Here is a 20,248-nt window from a genome sequence, read left to right as displayed (position 1 = left end):
CCTTATCAGTTGGATTCTATTATTGCAAGAGTTTGATCTTGAGATTAAGGATAGAAAGGGGAGTGAAAACTTCGTTGCCGATCACTTATCTAGACTTGAGCACAATGTGGTTGAATCGAGTCAAGATGTCATACATGAGTCCTTCCCGTTTGAACATACTTATGAAATTGCCTCTGTGCCTTGGTTTGCGGATATTGTCAATTACCTTGCTTGTGGTGAATTAAGACCCGATCTAACATCCCAAGAGAGGAAAAGGTTTTTGGCTACTTGCAGGCAATACTATTGGGAAGACCCTTATCTCTTCAAGTTGGGAAAGACGAGGTGATTCGGAGATGCATCCCGGATGTGGAGCAACAACAAGTGTTGAGGCTCTGCCATGAAGCCCATTGTGGTGGACATTTTGGTGGACAAAAGACGGCTCATAAGGTCCTCCAATCCGGTTTGTTTTGGCCCACTCTTTTCAAAGATACTCATTCTTTTTATCTTGCTTGTGATCGGTGTCAAAGAGTTGGGATCATTGGGCGTAAGAATGAAATGCCCCTCACAAGCATTCTTGTTGTTGAAATTTTTGATGTGTGGGGCATAGATTTCATGGGCCCCTTCCCTATGTCTTACGGTTTTGAGTATATCTTGCTTGCCGTCGATTATGTGTCCAAGTGGGTTGAAGCCATCCCCACAAGGACATGTGATGCTAATGTCGTCTTGAAGTTTGTGCAGGAGAACATTTTATGTATGTTTGGATTCCCCAAGGCCATAATCAGTGATGGAGGCAAACACTTCTGTAACAAGCTGTTTGAGAAGCTTATGAGGAAAAACGGCATCACTCACAAGGTGGCCACACCTTATCATCCTCAGACCTCGGGCCAAGCCGAAACTAGTAATCGGCAAATCAAGGGCATACTGGAAAAGACGGTCCAACCCTCCTGTAAGGATTGGTCCCTTAAGCTCAATGATGCCTTGTGGGCGTATCGCACCGCCTTCAAAGGAGTCCTGAGAATGAGCCTTTATCGCCTTATCTACGGTAAAGCATGCCACTTACCGGTGGAAGTTGAGCACCGAGCTTATTGGGCAATCAAGGCCACAAATTGCGACATTACTACCGCAGGGAAGCATAGAGCCTTGCAAATGGAAGAACTCGATGAATTGCGCAACGAGGCGTACGAGAATGCAAGGATCTACAAAGACAAGGTCAAGAGGTTGCACGATAACCGTATTGTGCCCAAGAATCTCCAACCCGGAATGAAGGTTCTTTTGTTCAACTCTAGGTTGAAACTCTTCCCGGGCAAGCTAAAGTCTCGTTGGAGTGGCCCTTTCATTCTTAAGGAGATTCTCCCTCATGGCGCTGTGATCTTAACCAAGGAAGGCACGGATGAGCAATTTACGGTCAACGGGCATAGGGTGAAGCCCTACTTGGAGCATGAAGTAGTTGCCGTTGTAGTGGAGTCCCAAGTACTCCACGACCCAACATTTTGACAAGCTCGATACCGTCGAGCTCTCGACCTTAACTAGAGCGCTTCGTGGGAGGCAACCCACGTTTCTTCTCTTCTCTTTTCCTTTTTGTTTTGTGTGGAGTGAGTTCTTGAGGTGTTGTATCCTTTTATTGCTGGTTTTAGTTGGGTTCTCATTGGTGTTTTATTGTGGTGTTGCAGGAAATAGGCTTGCCGGACTGTCCCCGAGCTTGAAAGATGGATTTTGCACATCGGATAGCAAAAAATCAGTACAAGGCCGAAGGGGGGGCGGCGGCGCCGTCTCACGGCGGCCGCCGTCCACGGCGCCGCCGCCACACGGCGGGCGCCGCCTTTTTGCACACCACCATACCCTTCAACCTTCACAAAACACCGAAAGGGGGGGACGGCGGCGCCGTCCCACGGCGGCCGCTGTCCACAGCGCCGCCGTCATACAGCGGGCGCCGTCCCCCATTCTTTCCCACCCTTCATCCCTTTTCACCCCAAAACCCCGAAGGGGGTGCACGGCAGCGCCGTCCCACGGGGGGCGCCGTCACCCCCAGCCTAGCCAGCCCAGCCCGCCCAGCCCAGCCCGGCCCGCCCTCCACCCTTTAAAATCTAAACCCTAACTCCTCCCCCCCCATCAGCCCCCCTTCCGCCTCCCTCACCATCTCTCTCTTCCATTCTCCATAACCACCGTCCCACTACCAAGCTCCGCCCACCGCCAACCGCAGCCACCACCTCCACCACCACCAGAACAACACCACCACCCGCTGCCACCCACCACCACTAAACAGCCACCGCCACCACTCACCACCTCCACCGCTGCCCGCCAAACCACCACCACTACCTATTTACCTCCGCCCCCTACCCCTAACCTCTCTCACCTGTCGCCGCCGAAGCTCAGACACCGCCGCTGCAACACCCACCGCCGCAGCGACTCCCGGCCTCCGCCTTGCAGCGTCCCCTTCACCAGACAACGGCCGCCGCCGTCCACACGGCCGCCGCCGTACTCCACAGCCTCCGCCGTCCACACGGCCGCCGCCGTGCTCCACAGCCGCCGCCGTCCACACGGCCGCCGCCTTGCTCCACAGCCGTCGCTTTCTTCACGGCCGCCGCCGTCCGGACCGCCCCCGCCGTCAGCACTACCGCCGCCGTTAACCTCCATCCACCTCATCCCATGGCGCCTCTCACCACCTACAAGCGACGCCGCCACCTTGTAGTCGACGAAGACGAGGATGAGGCCCCGCCTAGCCTTCCGGCCTCTTCTAGCCACCAGCCGACCTCTTCCAGCCGCCAGCCGGCCTCGCCTATCCCCCGCCCTCCCTCGCCACCGAAGGACATCCGGCATGTCTATAATGCTCCTTTTGCTATCTTTGAGGACTGGGAGGGCACTCGATGGACGGCCCTTAAAGGGAAGAAGGTTACCTAGCCTCGCTGTCTCGATTGGCCACTGCTCCGAAGGGTGAAACTTGACCAAGATATCACGACACATTTGAAAAATTTGGGACTTTTCAAGTTTACACAAACCACGCCGCCGGGGTTGCTTCCATTGCACTTGGAGTTCCTTTGCACCCTCAACATGACCGCGGACAAGTCCCAGCTACATTGCCGCATGCTCAATATGCCATGCGTCGTCACCTACCGGATCATGAGTGAAGTCTTTGGGTTTCACCCGAAGCGATTGAAGGGACTCCCGGATACGTGGGTGCCGGCTAATGCTTGGAAAGAATTGACTGGATTGTCCACTTGGACCGGTCAGGGTGCCCCGAGCAACCAACTCATTGACGCCGACATTGGCGTGCTCCACAAGTTCCTGTCTTTCTGCATTCTGGGCAAGGAGCAAGCAAACAAAGTCAATGAGACCGAACTCTATATGCTATGGTGTGCAAAGCGACAGAAGAAGATTGACGCCACAACCATCATTTGGAACCAGCTTCACAACATGGCCCGGTATGGGGGTTTCAAGCCTTCCCTGAGCCCCATCTCTACCGCCCTGGCCCTCCATTTCGGCCTCTTCACGCCGACCCAGGTCCCCGAACACCTGCGTGCCTCTGAGACAAGGCTGATTGATCGATCTGAGCTCAAGACATTTGTGGCCAAAGACTTCACCATCATTCCACAGGCCAAACGCCCCAATGTTCGTTCCATTTTGCAACAATTGAATCGGGGCGAGGGCACGTCATCCTCAGCGCGCCATGTCTTAGATGACAATGATGAGGACGATGATGAGGAGCAGTACGAGGAACCTGTGCCACCACCTCCTTTCGTTTATGATCCTGAGGCCGGCCCCTCCAATGCCTTTCAGCAATTTCAGGCCCACTTCGACGAGTCCTTTGGCCAGTTCCGCCAGGAGGTCTCCTCCCGTTTTGATTCAGTGGAGGACTCGGTGGGAGGCATCTACGCAAGGATCGACGACATCTATGGTCATCTGGACCATCTGGGAGGCCAAGTGACGCCCATGCAGCAACAGTTGGGCGACGTCTATGGCCATGTCAACACCATTGGCGGAGAGGTCACGCGCTTGCGTGAACAGGTGTCATCATATGATGCTCGGTTTGCCCAGTACAACCAGGGCCTCACCGACGCCAACGAGGGACTCACAGACACCAACTACTACATCGCTGACCTCGAGAGGCAATGGGCCGCCTTCTCTTTGCAGAACCAGGACCAGTTCTGGCACCCTCCCCCGGGCCCCCCTCGGGGCCCCAACTGAGCATCTCGTTTACCCACTTTTGTACATTCTTTTTCTCTTTTCTTTGTTTTCTTCTCTTTCTTGTTTTATGCTGTCTTCTTTTGTGGGTTTTTTCTGGTTGCTCGTTTTACAGGTTGTGGTCGCGGCCCTCTCTACGTCGTCACCGTGTTGGTTGCACTCCTATCCAGGGATGTTCTTAAACTTTATCTTTCTTTTTGTGCCCTGAGGACAGTGCATGTTTTTCTCTGTGGGGGAGGGGCGTGATTTATGAGTTGTGGGGGTTTTATGGTTCTGTCTTGGTTGCATTGTTGGTTGTGCCGCATGCGGTTTTTATGATGCTTTATCTTTGCGTTGCATGCTTGGTTGTGATGCCCTGTTTTGCTTGTCTTGGGGCGAATGGTCCCCTTCTCTTGTTTTCTTGCCTGTTCTTAAGTACATCACATGATTGATTGTGATTCACTGGCGATTCGGGATTGTGTTCGTTTGGTTTGTTGTCCTTGTTTTTCTTGATTGATGTGTTCTCATTGAAGTGTAAGTAGTTTAAGGTTTTGGTGCAACACCCTGTTGAACAACTCTTGACGTGATTTGTCCGGTAGATGCTAAGGGGAGTGTTTTCAGTGCAATTACCTAATATCTGTCTCTGTTTTGAATTGTTTGGTTGGTTGTTGAGTTTCTGATAGCCTGGGTCTCTGCTCCTCTAATGATTTCATTATGAGCATGGGTAACCACACGAGAACATTTTGGATCACCCCCAAAAGTTCAATCTCGTGAATTATGGCCCATCTATAAAGAGCAAAAATAACTTAACCCAAAAAAAAAAAAAGAGAGGAGAAAAATGAAAGAATATGAAAAAGGAATGAGACATGATTGTAAAGGAAATTGCATTAGGAAATTCACCCTTAGCGGAGAATTGGGTCTGATCGGATTGAGTTGTATCACCTTGTTGTTGCACTTTTAAATCTTAGCTTCGAACACTTGATTGGGGGACATTGATTTCTTGGAGAACTTGGATTGGTTTGTGTTTGCTTGGTGAGAAGAATCGCTTGTGGGTTTTCTCTCTATTTTGTGTTTGTTGCTTGAGGACAAGCAAGAATTTAAGTGTGGGGGGGTTGTTTACCTCGTATTTGGGCAGTTTTTGCGTTTGTTCTGCTGTGCTTACGAGCGTGTTTTCATGACTTTTGCCTTGTATTCCACGTGCTCGATGATCTTTTTGGGTATGCTACTGTCGTATGCAGGAATTAGGAGTTACCGCGCGTGTTGGCATCGTTTGGAGCAGTTTCGGAGGAAAAGCTCACGGCCGCCGCCGTCCCACGGCCGCCGCCGTATACGGCGCCGCCGTCCCACGGCGGCCGCCGTCATGACTGCGGGCGCGGCCCCACGGCGCGGGCCGTGCAAGTTTTGGTGCGATCTGCGAAGGGGCCTCACGTCGTCGCCGTCCCACGGCGCCGCCGTCTCACGGCGGCCGCCGTGCCTGTTCAAATCCGGCAGTTACGGATTTTCGTATAAAAACCCATTTTTAGGGTTTTTCTTCACACCTTCGATCAGAACAGCCTCTAGGGCGATTTTCCACAATTTTCCTTTGGTTTTTAGAGATTTTAAACATCAACTTTCATACTCGGATTCATTGGATTGTCGTTGCTTGATCGTTCATTCCGTTGGATTTGTTTCACTCGGATCACTACGTTTGTAAGAATTCGATTGTTTCTCTTGGTTTTATGAATCCTTTAGTTTATTTGAATCTTTGTTTTATGCTTTTGATAAATGTGATGATTGGAGATCATTGTTGTTGAGTTTGATAATCTATGTGATTCGTAGTTCGTTGCTATTGCTTACGCTTTTCTTTTCTTGTTGGTGAATGTGTAGAGATTTCTTTTATGGTGATTAAGGTTTTCATTGTGCTTGAATCGAATGCTTGTTTTAGTTTTCATGCTTTGGTTTCAAATTGATTGAAGGTTATGAATATGATCGTTTGTTTAAAGCTCTAGATTAAAACCCTAGTTGATTGGTTTAATGCTCAATTGCATGCTCTTAGTTCTTATATGTTTCTACGTTAGTTAATGTTTCCTGTTCTTTCTGTTTATGCCTTGGTGATTAGAGAGCGAGTTAGTGACAGACCCAATTACCCGATTAGAGTGTTTAGATTTCCTTTCAGTTCTCGTGAGCAATACGATTAAAGCCCTGCTAAGTCTTCCTTGTGAGACGACTTGAGTCACCTTACCACCCTAGGACGACCTCGTATAAATTCGAGTCCATCCGTTAGGTGTTTTTGGATGAGTCAAAGATCACGGGACATACGGTGGAAAAATGCAGGAAAAAGATCTCGAGCCCCAAGGAACAAGAAAATAAGGGTAAGAATAAAAAGGAGGAAGAGGAAGCACCCAAGAACGCTGAAAAGGTGACTGTTTCGGAGTTCACTTATGTGAAAAATAAGTCCAAATGGAAGCCGCGGAATGAACAGTCAATGGGAGATAAGCTGACTTGTGGCAATAGTTTCGAGGCTTTGATGGTGCAGGACAACAATGAGGGACCTTCCGGGCCGGATATTCCGGATGCGATCACCACCCAGATGCTTGATAATAATGAGGGACCTTCCGGGCCGGATATTCTGGATGCGATCACCACCCAGATGCTTGATAATGATAAAAGCGCCACCAACGAGAACGCTGCTGTTAATTTGATGTCGGATTCTGAAGAAGAGAACATAGAACAAATTGAAATGGAACCTGCTCCACTTCGGGAAAGAGATATGGCTGAGGTTGTGGATGAGGGTCTGAGAAAAGATAAATTGGTCGAGAGGGAAGAAGCTGCCGCCAGCTTGAAGCAAGACATGAGGGAGCAGCGGGAGTTTACTATGGTCACCAATAATGAAACGGAGGCGGTTCCACCTGTGAAGAAAAGAGGGCGGCCCCCCGGGCAAGCTAATAAGGAAATAAAGAGAATTCCAGGAGTCGATAGTATCAAAGGTAGATTGAGGAAAGCCTCGGATGCGAAAACTGAACCGAATCCTGAAGCAGTTGAAAGTATAAAAGAACAGCTCTACAAAGCTTGGGAGGAAGGGGGAAATCCTAGGGATTTTGTGATCTCTACTGAAGATTCAGAGAGAACACGTGTGATGTCCAAAGTGGGAGCTAAGAGTTGGGCGGCGGAAGTGGAACGGGGAGAAACCCGATCCACGAAGAATTAGTTTGCCTTATGAATATGATGGTTTGGAACGTCCGGGGTTTAACGGACGAGTCTAAACTTATGTTGAAAGAGCACTGCAGCTCTTTTTCCCCTATTATTTTAGGCATCATTGAGCCTAAAATTGCGGTTTATAAAATTCCAAATTATTTTTGGAAGTCGATAAATATGGTTCCCTGTTTTCAAAATTCTCGTCAGAATATGTGCTCTAATATTTGGGTTTGTTGTAAACCTGAGGTTCAGACCGATGTGGTTTTTTCTTCTGAGCAGGTGGTGATTGTTGATTGTGTTTGGCGCGACTCAGATTTTCGTATTGCTGTTGTTCATGGGGCTTCTTCCTACATAGAGCGACGTTCTCTTTGGGTGGATATTCTTTCTTTTATGGTGGATCGATATGTTGTCATGGGGGACTTTAACGCGGTTAAAGGAACTCATGAACGGTCTAGCAATTGCAGACCGAATGCTGTTTCCTGTGAGGATTTTTGCGAGTTTATTGATGATTTGGGTTGTATTGAGTCTCCTACGATCGGTTTGAAATTTACTTGGTCTGGGCGTAGATTCATGCCGTCTCACGTGGAATCTTTATTAAATAGAGCTTTCTTTTCGGAAAACTTTGCTGCTGCATGGTTTTCGGTTTTCACTCAGGTGCTTCCTAGAGCCACGTCGGACCACTCGGCCATTGTTCTTAACTGTCAGCTGGAGCCCAAGAACAGACGACGTTTTTTCAGATTTCTTGACATGTGGACCCTGCATCCAGATTTCTTAGATTTGGTCAAGGGCTCATGGTCGATGGAGTTGGTTTCCTCTTGTCCGATTTACTTGGTTATGTCGAAGTTAAAAAGGTTGAAGAAGGATATTAAAGTTTGGAACAGAAACACCTTTGGGAATGTTGATAATTTGATCATGGTAAAACAACAAGAGCTTTCGGATATTCAAGAAAGGATCGCGGTGGAGGGATACACGGACGAGTTGTTTGACAAAGAGGTTATGGTGCAAGCGAGTATGAACTCGGCGCTATCCAGCAAGAGTAATCTTCTGCGGCAAAAGAGCAGAGTGAAGTGGCTGAATGATGGGGATCGCAACACTGAATTCTTTCATAGCATGATCAAATATAAGAGGAAACCGCATATTATTTCTCATTTGGACATTAATGGTGATACTTGTACCGATCAGAGCATCATTGGCAATCACATCGTCGATTTCTTTTCTTCGTTGTTCATAGAGACGTCGCAAACGCCTTCTGATATTGTCAGCGTTGAGGCTGTTTTAGACCACATTATTTCAGATCAAGCTAATGATATCCTGTCTGGCATCCCCGGAGAAGATGAAATTACAGCTGCGGTCTTCCAACTGGATGGTCAGAGTTCTCCGGGTCCGGACGGGTTCTCTGGTAAGTTTTTTCATAGCTGTTGGGATATCGTTAAGAGTGACGTTTGGAAAGCGGTCACAACTTTTTTCACTAAGTCGTATCTTCCTAGCGGTTGTAATGCGAACACCCTTATTGTCATTCCGAAGAAGGACACAATCAGGACGGTGGCGGATTTGCGGCCTATTGTGCTGTCTAACTTCTTCTTCAAAATTATTTCGAAAGTGTTAGCTGTTCGCTTGAGCGTGGTTGCCGCTCAGTATGTTTCTCAAAATCAGTTTGGTTTTATAAGAGATAGATCGATACATGACTGTATTATGCTGGGATCAGAGGGGTTTAACTGCTTGAGGCGGTCCTGCGGGGGGCAGAACATGGCGTGCAAAGTGGATATCACTAAGGCCTTTGATACTCTTAGATGGGACTTCTTGATAAACGTGTTGAAAGTCTGTGGTTATCATCATCGTTTCATTAGATGGATTGAGGTGATTTTGCATTCGGCGCGGCTCTCGATTCTCTACAATGGGGATCTTTGCGGCTATTTTAGTTGTTCCAGAGGCGTCCGACAGGGAGACCCGCTTTCTCCTATTCTGTTTGGGATTGCGGAGGATGCTCTGAGCGCTCTTTTCAAGAATTGCGTAAGCTCTGGACATTTGACTCCCATGCAGTTTTGTAGGGGTGTGCCGTTCCCCACGCATTTATTATATGCTGACGATATCCTCATTTTTTGTAAGGCCACGAAGTCGAATGGTAAGACGCTCCGGAAAATCTTAGATTTTTATGGTGAGATATCTGGCCAAGTTTTTAGCCCGGAGAAGTCGCATATTTACTTTTCGGAGAAAGTGTCGACCCAGGTTAAGCGGCAGATTGCTCGTGTGCTGCCAATGTCTGCGGGTTCCCAACCGTTCTCTTACCTTGGTGTTCCGCTTTTTCGCGGAATGCCCAAAGCTGTTCACCTGCGGTTGATCTTGGATCGTATTATAAATAAATTTGCTAGATGGAAAGGACTTCAGCTTTCTATGGCGGGGAGACTTTGTTTGATTAACTCGGTGATTTGCAGCTCTCTTACTCACTCGATGATGGTGTATCGGTGGCCTAGAGCGTTGCTCCGGGAACTCGATTCCAGGTGCCGGAACTTTCTTTGGAGTGGTGACACTCGTAAGAAGCCGTCGTGCTCGGTGAACTGGAATAGAGTTTGTTCGATCAAAGAGGAAGGCGGTCTCGGGATTCGTTCTTTTGTCACTCTGAACAGATGCTTCCTGATGAAAATTGCCTGGAAGATCGTTGAGGGTAATGGCTTCGGTTATGATATCATGAAAAGAAGGTACTTGACTAATTGTTGTAAGCTGAAGAATGTAGCTCCTTCTACGGTTTGGCGTGGTGTTAGAGAGGAGATAAGTGAGCTGACTGATAACTCTTTTTGTTATATTGGAAATGGGGAAAGCACTCTTTTCTGGACGGATGATTGGTTAGGGTACAAACTGGTGGACAAATGTACGGTGCCTTTCTTCTTTAGAGACTCTCTTACTCAGACGGTTGCGGATTATTTTTTCGATGGAGTGTGGCACTTCACGCAAGCTTTTGTTAACAATTTTCCGCAAATTGTTTGCAATATTCTGTTGCTCCCTATTGGTGGAGATGATACTAGATTCTGGAAGCCTTCTTTACAAGGCAAGGTGTCTTCGGTTCTGGCTTTTGCTCACTATGGCCACAAGTTCCCTAGTGTTTCTTGGGGGTCGTGGATTTGGGAGCCTTTTATTCCGGTGAGGAGATCTTTGGTGTGCTGGCGTCTTTTGCATGACCGTATTCCTACCTATGACAGGCTGATTCGGCATGGGATGATCACTCCCAACTGGTGCCCGATATGTAGAATGAACGCGGAAACGTTGGAGCATACGTTCTGGAATTGTGAGTTGGTTCAGAAAGCTTGGGCGAAGTTCTTGAATTGGTTCGATTTTTCTCAAGGTTTACAGGAGTTAGATATTCACAGCTTCATGGTTACGGCTTGGAACCGTAATTTGAGCTCGCAGATACACAATTTCTGGAAAGCGGGCATCATCACTTTGATTTGGGCGATTTGGATGCAAAGAAACAGCTGCATCTTTGACAATAGGAGCTTTTGTTATAAAAGAGTGTTGCAGGTTGTGAAAGTTTCCTTTCTTGAGATGGATATGAATTTCAAGCGTCTGGGTAGCATGAACAATGTTTGGTCAGACTACATGGTGCTACGTAAAATAGGCGTTAAAGGTAGACCGGCTCTGCCTCCGGAGATGATTTCTGTCAGCTGGTGGCCCCCGGTGGCACCGTGGATTAAGGTTAACACTGACGGCTCGGCACGGGGTGCGCCGGGAACTATAAGCTCAGGTGGGGTGTTTCGCGATCATTGGGGTTGGGTGAGAGGTTGTTTTCACTTCAAGCATGGTGTTGGTTTTGCGTTTGAGGCAGAGCTGATGGCGGTTATCTCTGCCATTAGAATTGCTCATGTAAGGAACTAGAATTATCTCTGGGTGGAATCCGATTCTTCGTATGTTGTGGCTCTGCTTAATACGCGTTCGACAAAAGTCCCCTGGCGGTTTTTCGCTTTATGGCAACAAATCTTGGGGTTGCTGGATTCGATGAGCCTCAAGGTTTCCCATATTTTTCGGGAGGGCAATCAAGTAGTAGATATAATGGCTAATCAGGAACGGGAGGTGGGGTGGTGCCCTCACGAAATCAATGAGATTCGAAATGCTGCAAGGTTGGATATGGCAACCCATTCACATGTTCGAATGGTTAGATGATTTTTTTGGAGGTTTGAGAGATGGGAAGGAGTGCCCTTTTTCGAGTGTTTCTATTTCTGCAGCTGCTGCTCATTGTGATTCTTTGAGGATTTCTTTCGAACAGTTGGTAGGTGCAGAGCATAGGTGCGGGGTGGCCCTTGGAGTTTTCAGTTTGGGTAACGGTTTTATGTTTGGGAACAAGGATGAGTGGAGTGCTGGGGGTAAAGACGATAGAGATTTTAGGTGGTGGCATCCGGATCTTCGGCGACATGATGGTCTCCGGATGGCATGGTTGCTGCGGGATTTTGGTCGAGCACCTGGAGGGTGGTTTTTTATTGTTGATGGTCTGCTCGGGATTTGGCGTAGCAGTCCTTGGCTGCGGGGTTTTGTCGACCAGATGGTGGGCGGCTTTCGGACTGGGTCTTGTTCTTATGATGGCTGGTCTTCTTTATCGCGCATGGGTTGTCTTAGGTTCAGCAGCGTGATCTGCGTTTTCCTTGGCAGTTTAACGTTTTTTTCGTTTTTGTTTGATTGGGATCTTTTGTCTAACAGCTGGTGCCTCGGGGTTTTCTTCTTGGCTGTTAGTTTTTTCTTGTTTTTGTTTTTTTCTGGTCTCTTCTTTGTGTTGAGAAACCGGGATTATCTAGGAACGATGGTTCGGCCGAAGTTTCTGAGACTCTCCCAACTCAGCTTCTGGCACTTTTTTCTTTTAGACGAGTACTCTTTTTCCTCTTGCTGAGGTTTTAATGAGGCTCGGCCCTTAGTCTGCTTTTCTGTGCTTTCAAGGGTTTAGGTTCTCCTGTTTTTTCCTTTTTCTTTTTAATAAATTCGTATTTTAATGTCTAATTTATTTGAGGCCCATCTTTATTCCTTATATCTGGTCCCTGGACTGGCCTAATGTCTCCTAGCCCAAGTAGGGCTAGAAATCGCCCAGGCCTAGTAACTGGCGCCCCCTCCTCTGTTCTGTATTATATAATACAACTGCCAGCTCTCAGGAAATACACACTGATAATTATTAGGGTTTTGAGAGCAGAAAGAAGGCGCAGGAAACGTGGGTGATTTCTAGCTTGGGACTTTCATAGCTCGTTGTCCATCCAACGGTGAAAGCTGAGCGGGATACAGTCGAGAAGATCAGAACTGGAGTCTTTCGATAAGATCATCAACGACCTCTGCATCCGCTTCACAAGTAAGTAATTCCTAACACCTATGTGCAGCTGTTAAATTCATAGGAGCATGTTTAAGATTAATCGTTGTATGATAAATTAATAATAACCAAGAAAGGATCATCGGGCAAAGTGGAACGTTAATTCAATTTAATATTCCTACAATTAAAACTCTGGGTACTCCGTATCTGCAACGGATGTTTTTCCAGATGAACTTTTCGATGGTGGCCTCGTCCACCCTTGTTACTGCCTCTGCCTCTACCCATTTTGAGAAATAATCCACCGCGACTATCAAGAAACACTTTCCTCCTGGTGCCGTTGGCAGTTTGCCTACGATATCAAATTCCCCATTTATCGAAGGGATGTGCCGAGTACATTATCCCCATTTCTTCCCCTGGGGTGTTGATTCTTGGCGCGTGTCTCTGGCAAGATCCACATTTCTTTACATATGCTTTGGTGTCTCTGTCGATGTCGGGGCAATAGAACCCTGCTCTGATGATTTTCCTGGTCAAGTCCTTGTATCCCGCGTGGTTCCCACATCAACCCTGATGAATTTCTCTTAGAGCAAACTCTGCCTCTTCCGGTGATAAACATTTAAGGAACGGATGTGTTAAAGATCTTTTATAAAGCTGGTTGCTGATCAAGCAAAAATTCTCATATTTAGCGTACTTTGAAGTGTCTCCTTCCATCCTTTCCCCTGTTCGTAAAAAATGAATAATTGGAGTTCGCCAATCGTTCCCAACTTCGACTGCGCAGACCTGGACCTCTGAACTCTTCTTTGGCTCAAACATGAGTGTGACTTCATCGTTCCATGATTGCTCGACGGCACTAGCCATCCTTGCCAAAAGATCAGCTTTTTGATTTTCCTCTCGGGGTACTTGTACTATTTCCAGTTCTTCAAATTTTTTCATGATTTGCTGCATCTGATCATAATAAGCTTTCATTCTGTCGTCGCGGACCTCGCATTCACCCCTCAACTGCTGGGCTACTAGCTGTGAATCGGTCTTAATTATAGCTGTGTCTGCTCTAAGCTCCCTCAAGATGTGGGCGGCCCTTATCACTGCCTCATATTTTGTCTCATTATTCGACAGCCTTTCCTCGAACTTGATCGCAAACTGGTAGGCTCCATCTTCCGGTGATTCGATATATATTCCGACTCCACACCCTTCCTTGGTGACGGAGCCATCGACCTGCGCCGTCCATGGTCCCCGCAGCGGCCATCTTGTGGTTTCTTGGATGAAATCAACCGAGGCCTACGCTTTAATGGTTGTACGAGGTTCAAACGTCACATCATATTCGCCCAATTCAATGGCCCACTTTACCATTCTTCCTGCAAGGTCTGGCCTCCCCAAAATCTGCTGAAAGGGTAGCGCTGTTCTGACGATAATTTTATGTGATAAAAAGTAGGGGCGCAATTTTCTTGCCGTGATCATAATAGAGTAAGCTATTTTTTCCGCTGCGGTGTATCTAATCTCTGCTCCCTGGATGATTTTGCTCACAAAGTAGACTGGCTTCTGCATACCCCTTTCCTCTCGGACTAGCACAGCGCTCAGCGATTCTACCCCCACCGAAGTGTATAGGTATAATGGCTCCCCCGGTACCGGCTTGGTCAAGATGGGTAGTTCTTTGAGATAATCCTTGAGGTCCTCAAAGGCTTGCTGGCACTCATTATTCCACTCAAACCGACTTCCTTTCCTAAGAATTTTGCAGAAGGGCAGACTTCTTTCTGCCGACCTTGATATGAACCGGCTTAGTGCGGTTATTCTTCCGTTCAGTGTTTGTATTTCTTTAATGTTCCGCGGCGCTGTCATGTCAAGAATAGCTCGAACTTTGTCTGCATTCACCTCTATCCCCTCAGGTGTAACCTTGTATCCCAGAAATTTTCCCGACTGAACCCCGAAAGTGCATTTGGCTGGATTGAGCATGAGCTTGTGTCTTCGCACAACCGAGAAGATTTCCTCCAAGTCATCCACATGTGTACGTGCTTCAGCGCTGCACACTAACATGTCGTCTACGTAGACCGACATATTCTCTTTTAATTGATCCTTGAAAATTCTGTCCATCATCCTCTGGTACGTGGCCCCCGCATTTTTGAGTCCAAACGGCATACTCACATATGCAAAGATCCCTGCGCAAACTGCGAATGCCGTTTTGATAACATCGCTCTTATACATCTTGACTTGATGGTACCCTTGGTAAGCGTCCATCATCGACAAAAGTTCACATCCTGATGTAGCATCCACTAATTGATCGATCCGTGGCAATGGGTAATAATTCTTCGGACAGGCTGCATTGAGGTCCCGGTAGTCCACGCACATCCTCCAGGTCTTAGCCTTCTTTTCCACCATAACAGCATTGGACACCATTCCAGATATTGAACTTCCACAATATGTCCCGCCTCTAGCAATGCTTGTACCTGCCACTTTTTCAGCACCGAAGTGTCTCGTCTTGTAACACCCCGTACTTTTCCCTATGTTGAGAAATAATGTCTTAACACTAATGAGAGTACTGAGATGTCGAAATACGAGACTTTTTTTTATGAGCAGATAAGACAGATTTTCTTTAAATAGAGTTATGAGCGAATAAACCGAATTAGAGTGATGAGATTTGAGAAATGAGTTGAGATAGAGATGCTGATTGAATTGAGCTGAGATTTTATTTTATTTCCAACTACCGGGAATAGAGTTACCGGATACCGAGTTATCAGAGTTTGATTGTCCTATTAAGAAATAGGAATAATAAGTTGGAAATAGAGTCGAGAAAGAAAGAGTGAGAACCTCGATGAAAATAGTCGGTTAGAGAGAGACGTTTAGTCTGTTTGTGTTTGCCGACTGCTTTGATGTGATGTTATGTGAATTACGTGACTGATTGATTATGTGATTTCTGTTACGTGTATGACCAAGTTACTATGATTTTTATTTGAGACCTTAGCACTTGGATTTTTGATTAAGTTTCCAAAGAAAGTGCGATTTACTTTTATCGAGAAATCAAATGATGCCGGTTTATGGAAATTTTTCCTAGCATAATATTTTTTTTAAAATTATTTTTCCTATGAGGAGGAATATTATAATTGAGTGAGTGCACTAATATTAGTGCTATAATTATTTTATTTGATCACATGAATAATTATGCTATGGTATTTTATTAATGAGTAACATTTCCATAGTTATTGTGATTATTAATTGATCACCCTTCTCACATTTTTCTTTAATTTCCCTACCATGTGACTAAATACCACAAATTTACCAAGTGTAGAGATTGAGAGAGTGTAGAGATTAGTGAGAGAGTGTAGAGATTAGAGAGAGAGAGAGCAAGGCAATTAATGCCCAATATTCACTAAGATTACAAATCTTTCATAAGATTTCCAAATCCATTTCATATCTTGCAAATTTCTCTCTCTCCTTTCCTCCCTAACTTTCGACCACCACCTCTCTCCCTTCTCTCTCACATTTCCTCCATTGTCAACCATGGGAGAGACCTTCGAAGCTTCACCAAAATATGTCAAACACATAAATCACCAACAAAATCCCACATAAACACAACCTAGCTACTTGAATTCAAGAGAATCATTGGAGATTGCTTCCAAGGCTAGTGAGAGAAAGTGTGATTGTTGGTGTAAAGTTTGGGTAAGTGATGTATAAATTCATAGATATGACTTGTATGAGATTGTATGTGTGTATTCTTGAGAATTTGAAGCAAGAAAATCACCCCCTTCATTTTTCTGAATTTTTGAAAATTTGGGTCTCATATCCTTCAAAAAATTTTCTTCTTCTTTCTTTGAATTGGGGTGAGAAAAGTGATCTATGTGATGTTTGGTGATGATTGTTGTGTGTTTTGAAAAGCTATGCTTTGAGATGTAAAAATCGGATGAGTTTAGTTTACCCCAATTTGGGAATTTTTGAGTTGATGATTAAAGTGATGAATTGATGATGAGGATGAGTCCATGAGATGTATATGATGATGATTGATGGAATAGATTGAGTATATGATGTCAATTGATGAGTTTGATGTGAGTTAGTTTAATAAAATTAGGGATATGTGTATCTATGCTCTAATTTGTTAATTGATGGTTTTTATGTGAGAATAAATGGGTTAAAATTGATAGATCTATGATGAGATTAAAGATCCATGTGTGTTTATAAAATTTCAAAGAGTTTAGTTTAATAAAAAATTAGGATTTTCTTGCTTATGTGTGTATTAAGTGATTTGACTTAAGATATATGAAATTGAGCATGATATTAGTGTTTTAATATGTTTGATTAAGTCTATTGTAAGCTAAGTAAAATTTGGACTTAGTTTAGTTTGAATGAGTTTTTGAGTTTTCATATTTGGAGAGGTCAATGAATGATAAAATGAGGTCTAATTGATTTATGATCATTATGTGAACGTTTGTCATGCTTTTGTTAAGAGTTTGCGTTGATACATGAGTTATCATTAGAGTTTAGTTTACATGATAAAAAGGGGATTTATATGTGTAAAATGAGTTATATGATGTATGAGGTCATTAATGAGTGTTTGGGTAATTTTGAGCATGAGAATGAAAAGAGAATTGAATTGATGCGTTCGGTTAAACGTTTCCCATGAGATTTGAGTTAAGATGTAAAAGAGGAGAGTTAATTTGAGTATGATGAGTATTATAATGTTTTTGAATGTTTGTGAGTGTTATATGTGTTTAAGATGAGCTTTGATTGGTTTTCTTTGAAGGAATGTTGAGTTGAGCATTTAAGAGTTTGAGATGAGATTTTGGTGATTTTCGTAGGCTTACTGACCTATTGTGATCGACGGTGGTTTTTCGATGTCAAAAAGCTTTGAAAAATTTAAACTGCACATTTCTACCGAGAGTTGTAGAGAACATTTATAGCAAGTCTCTACATGAGTCTTGAGCACCCCTGTAAAATTTCAAGTCATTTTGACTTCATTTACTATTTATATAAAATACAAAACTTAAACTGCACATTTCTACCGAGAGTTGCAGAGAACAGGGGAAAGAGTCATTTTTTTCAGTGCCTTCCTATGTAATATAGCCTTCCAAATTTTTATGGTATTAACCTTATTGTGTTAGGTAGATATCCACCAAATTTGAACCCAGTTTGACAACATTTACTATTTTTCAAAAATCAAAGTTTTCGATTGCTCAAAACTGCCGAATATGGTAGACTGTAGTAAAACAGTCATATCTCCCAAACCACTTGGAGTTGCTAGACTCGAAGACCTTTCTTGTGGTATGAGTCTCGAGTCCAGGAGATGTCGGAGTCAGAACAGGTTATATTTTGAAGTTGAGTCAGTGTGAAAACAGAGTTAAGGCATGAGATTTGTTAATGAGTTTCTAATCGAGATTCATTTTATGACATGAACCTTTGATGATGATGATGATCCCTGAAGACACGAGCAGAGCAAGGAAGTAAGTAACTCCATTTTGACGGGAGATTTTGAGTAAGGTCTTCAGGTGGGCAATATTTTGAGTATACGTATATCGTACGAGCTTTCTAAAATGATTTGATGATGTTATGAGATTAACAAATGTTTTGAGATAAATGATATTTGAGAATTGTTTGACTTGCCAAATTTTGATGTTGAGCTTGTGTGTTACCCTCTACTGATGAGACGAATTCGGTCCTGCCTCAAGCGGGATTTTGTGCATAGAGGTGACTGTGAGCCGTCTTCGGGTCGGCCGGTCACGGTACTTGAGAGGGAGGCCTACTTCTCAGTACCTTTGATGATGAGTAGTGGATGCGGTACATACATGATGAATGTTTAAAGTGCGCAGTTACTTTATTATGATGTTATGATTATTAAAACTGCATGCACAGATTCATTTACGCTAAATTATTTCTGTGTATTGCTGAGATGTGGCAAGCTTCAAACTTATAGCTCTAAGAGCACTTTCCTTATTTTTCGGCGTTTGCCCACTGAGTATTATGTACTCACGCCCTGCATGTATTTCTAAATGTGCAGACTAAGCGAGGAGCGAGATTGGTCTGGTGCTGGTGGGGAATTGTTGGAGGATGTATTTACTTTATCGTATTTCCATTTTGACGATAAAGTCTTGATGATTGATATACTTTGATTTTTTTATAGAATTTAAGCAATGTACTCACGGTTATATGTCTTCATACATATAATCGATTCACATTTTGCTGCGATACTCTGCATATTATGATTCCTTACGAAAAATGAGCGATACCCGTTTTATTTTTGATCTTGAAATTCCTGATATTTATGAAGTTATGACGACATTGACGATTTTACCCTTGGGTTCATTTATGATGATTTCCTTAACACCCCTTTGATGCTAGCTTCGCATGACGTTCAATCTAGTTCTTCTTATCTTTTATTCTTTTAAAAATAGTCGTATTGATACTCGTACCCCGCTATCACTAGCGTCGGGAATCGGGCTGCGACAGGGTGGTATCAGAGCAGGTCATCTGCTCTGAGTCTATTGCTTGACTGAGTTGAACCTTTGATTACTGATATCTTTTTAAATTGAGTACTAGTCAAATTTGAATTCTTAGGCTAGTTTGAGAGAGTCAGTTTGAAACGAAACCCCAGCACCCCATCTCCTCCGGCTTAATGAGGTAAGAGGTTAATGTTGTTTCTTATTGCTTTCCTGTTGAGAGCTGAGTTTGATTCACTAATGAGTTATGAATTGTTTTGATGGCGGAATTGTTTGAGATGATGGATTCTGATACGAGGCAGTTGATGTGGAATACGAGGAGAGATGTTGAGGCTAGTATAGCCGATGCCCTACCGTACCAAACGAGGATGAGGTCGAGAAGAGGCAGCGATACAGAGACGATATAGTGAGGCGATGCACCGTTGGTTCAGATCTACTGGACTGAGAGAGGGCGATACTCTTGGAGAGTTTCTAGCGCATTACCACCGTTGTTGGTTGAAGGCTAGTATCCACGGGATTGATGAGGCTGAGGCCATCACTCACCTGATTCCACAGCTGCCACCCGAGTGGCAAGACTGGGCGGCTTCGCTGGTGCCGCAACATATCTTGAGGACTGAGTTCGGGTGTTTTGTGAGCGCCGATTTTCGTGGCTTCATCGCGACTTTGAGCCACCGCTACCTTGCTTATGGCGAGCCACCTTCACCGCCGTATGTAGAGTTTGAAGGACCAGCCCAGGGAAGGGAGCTAGTTGTTGTGCCTCCACCTCCCGAGGAGCCGTTTCCGATGGCACCTCTACCCCCAGCTGATCCGATTCCAGTTTGTCTTGAGTCTAATGATTCAGAGCCGATGGTCTTCGAGTCGTACTCTCCCGTGATAGAGCATGACCCGTTTGCGTTTGCATCACTTATTCCTTCTCCCAGCGCTGATTTACCGCCTTGGGATTTGACACCGGCGACGGCACCTTTGCCATTGCCACCCGTTGAGATGACGCATCCGATTATTTCTACTGAGTCTGAGACGCAGCATATTCCCTTCGATCCATATCCGAGGGTTGCCCCGTTGCCTGAGCCAGGCACTTTGGCTTTTCAGACGTATGTGCACTCGATTCTATATTCACCATCCCGAGACGCCCAGGAGGGAGGATCTCGACCAACACACCTTGACAGTGATGAGGAGGACCCGGATGAGGAGACTCCAGAGATGACGGTCGGCTACGGACGGACCCAGCTATTGCAGCGTCATACTACTG

Source organism: Salvia miltiorrhiza, chromosome 3 (assembly GCF_028751815.1).
Source record: "Salvia miltiorrhiza cultivar Shanhuang (shh) chromosome 3, IMPLAD_Smil_shh, whole genome shotgun sequence".
NCBI classification, from domain to species: domain Eukaryota; kingdom Viridiplantae; phylum Streptophyta; class Magnoliopsida; order Lamiales; family Lamiaceae; genus Salvia; species Salvia miltiorrhiza.
The sequence above is the reverse complement of the archived record's forward strand: the minus strand, read 5'-3'. Positions refer to the sequence as shown.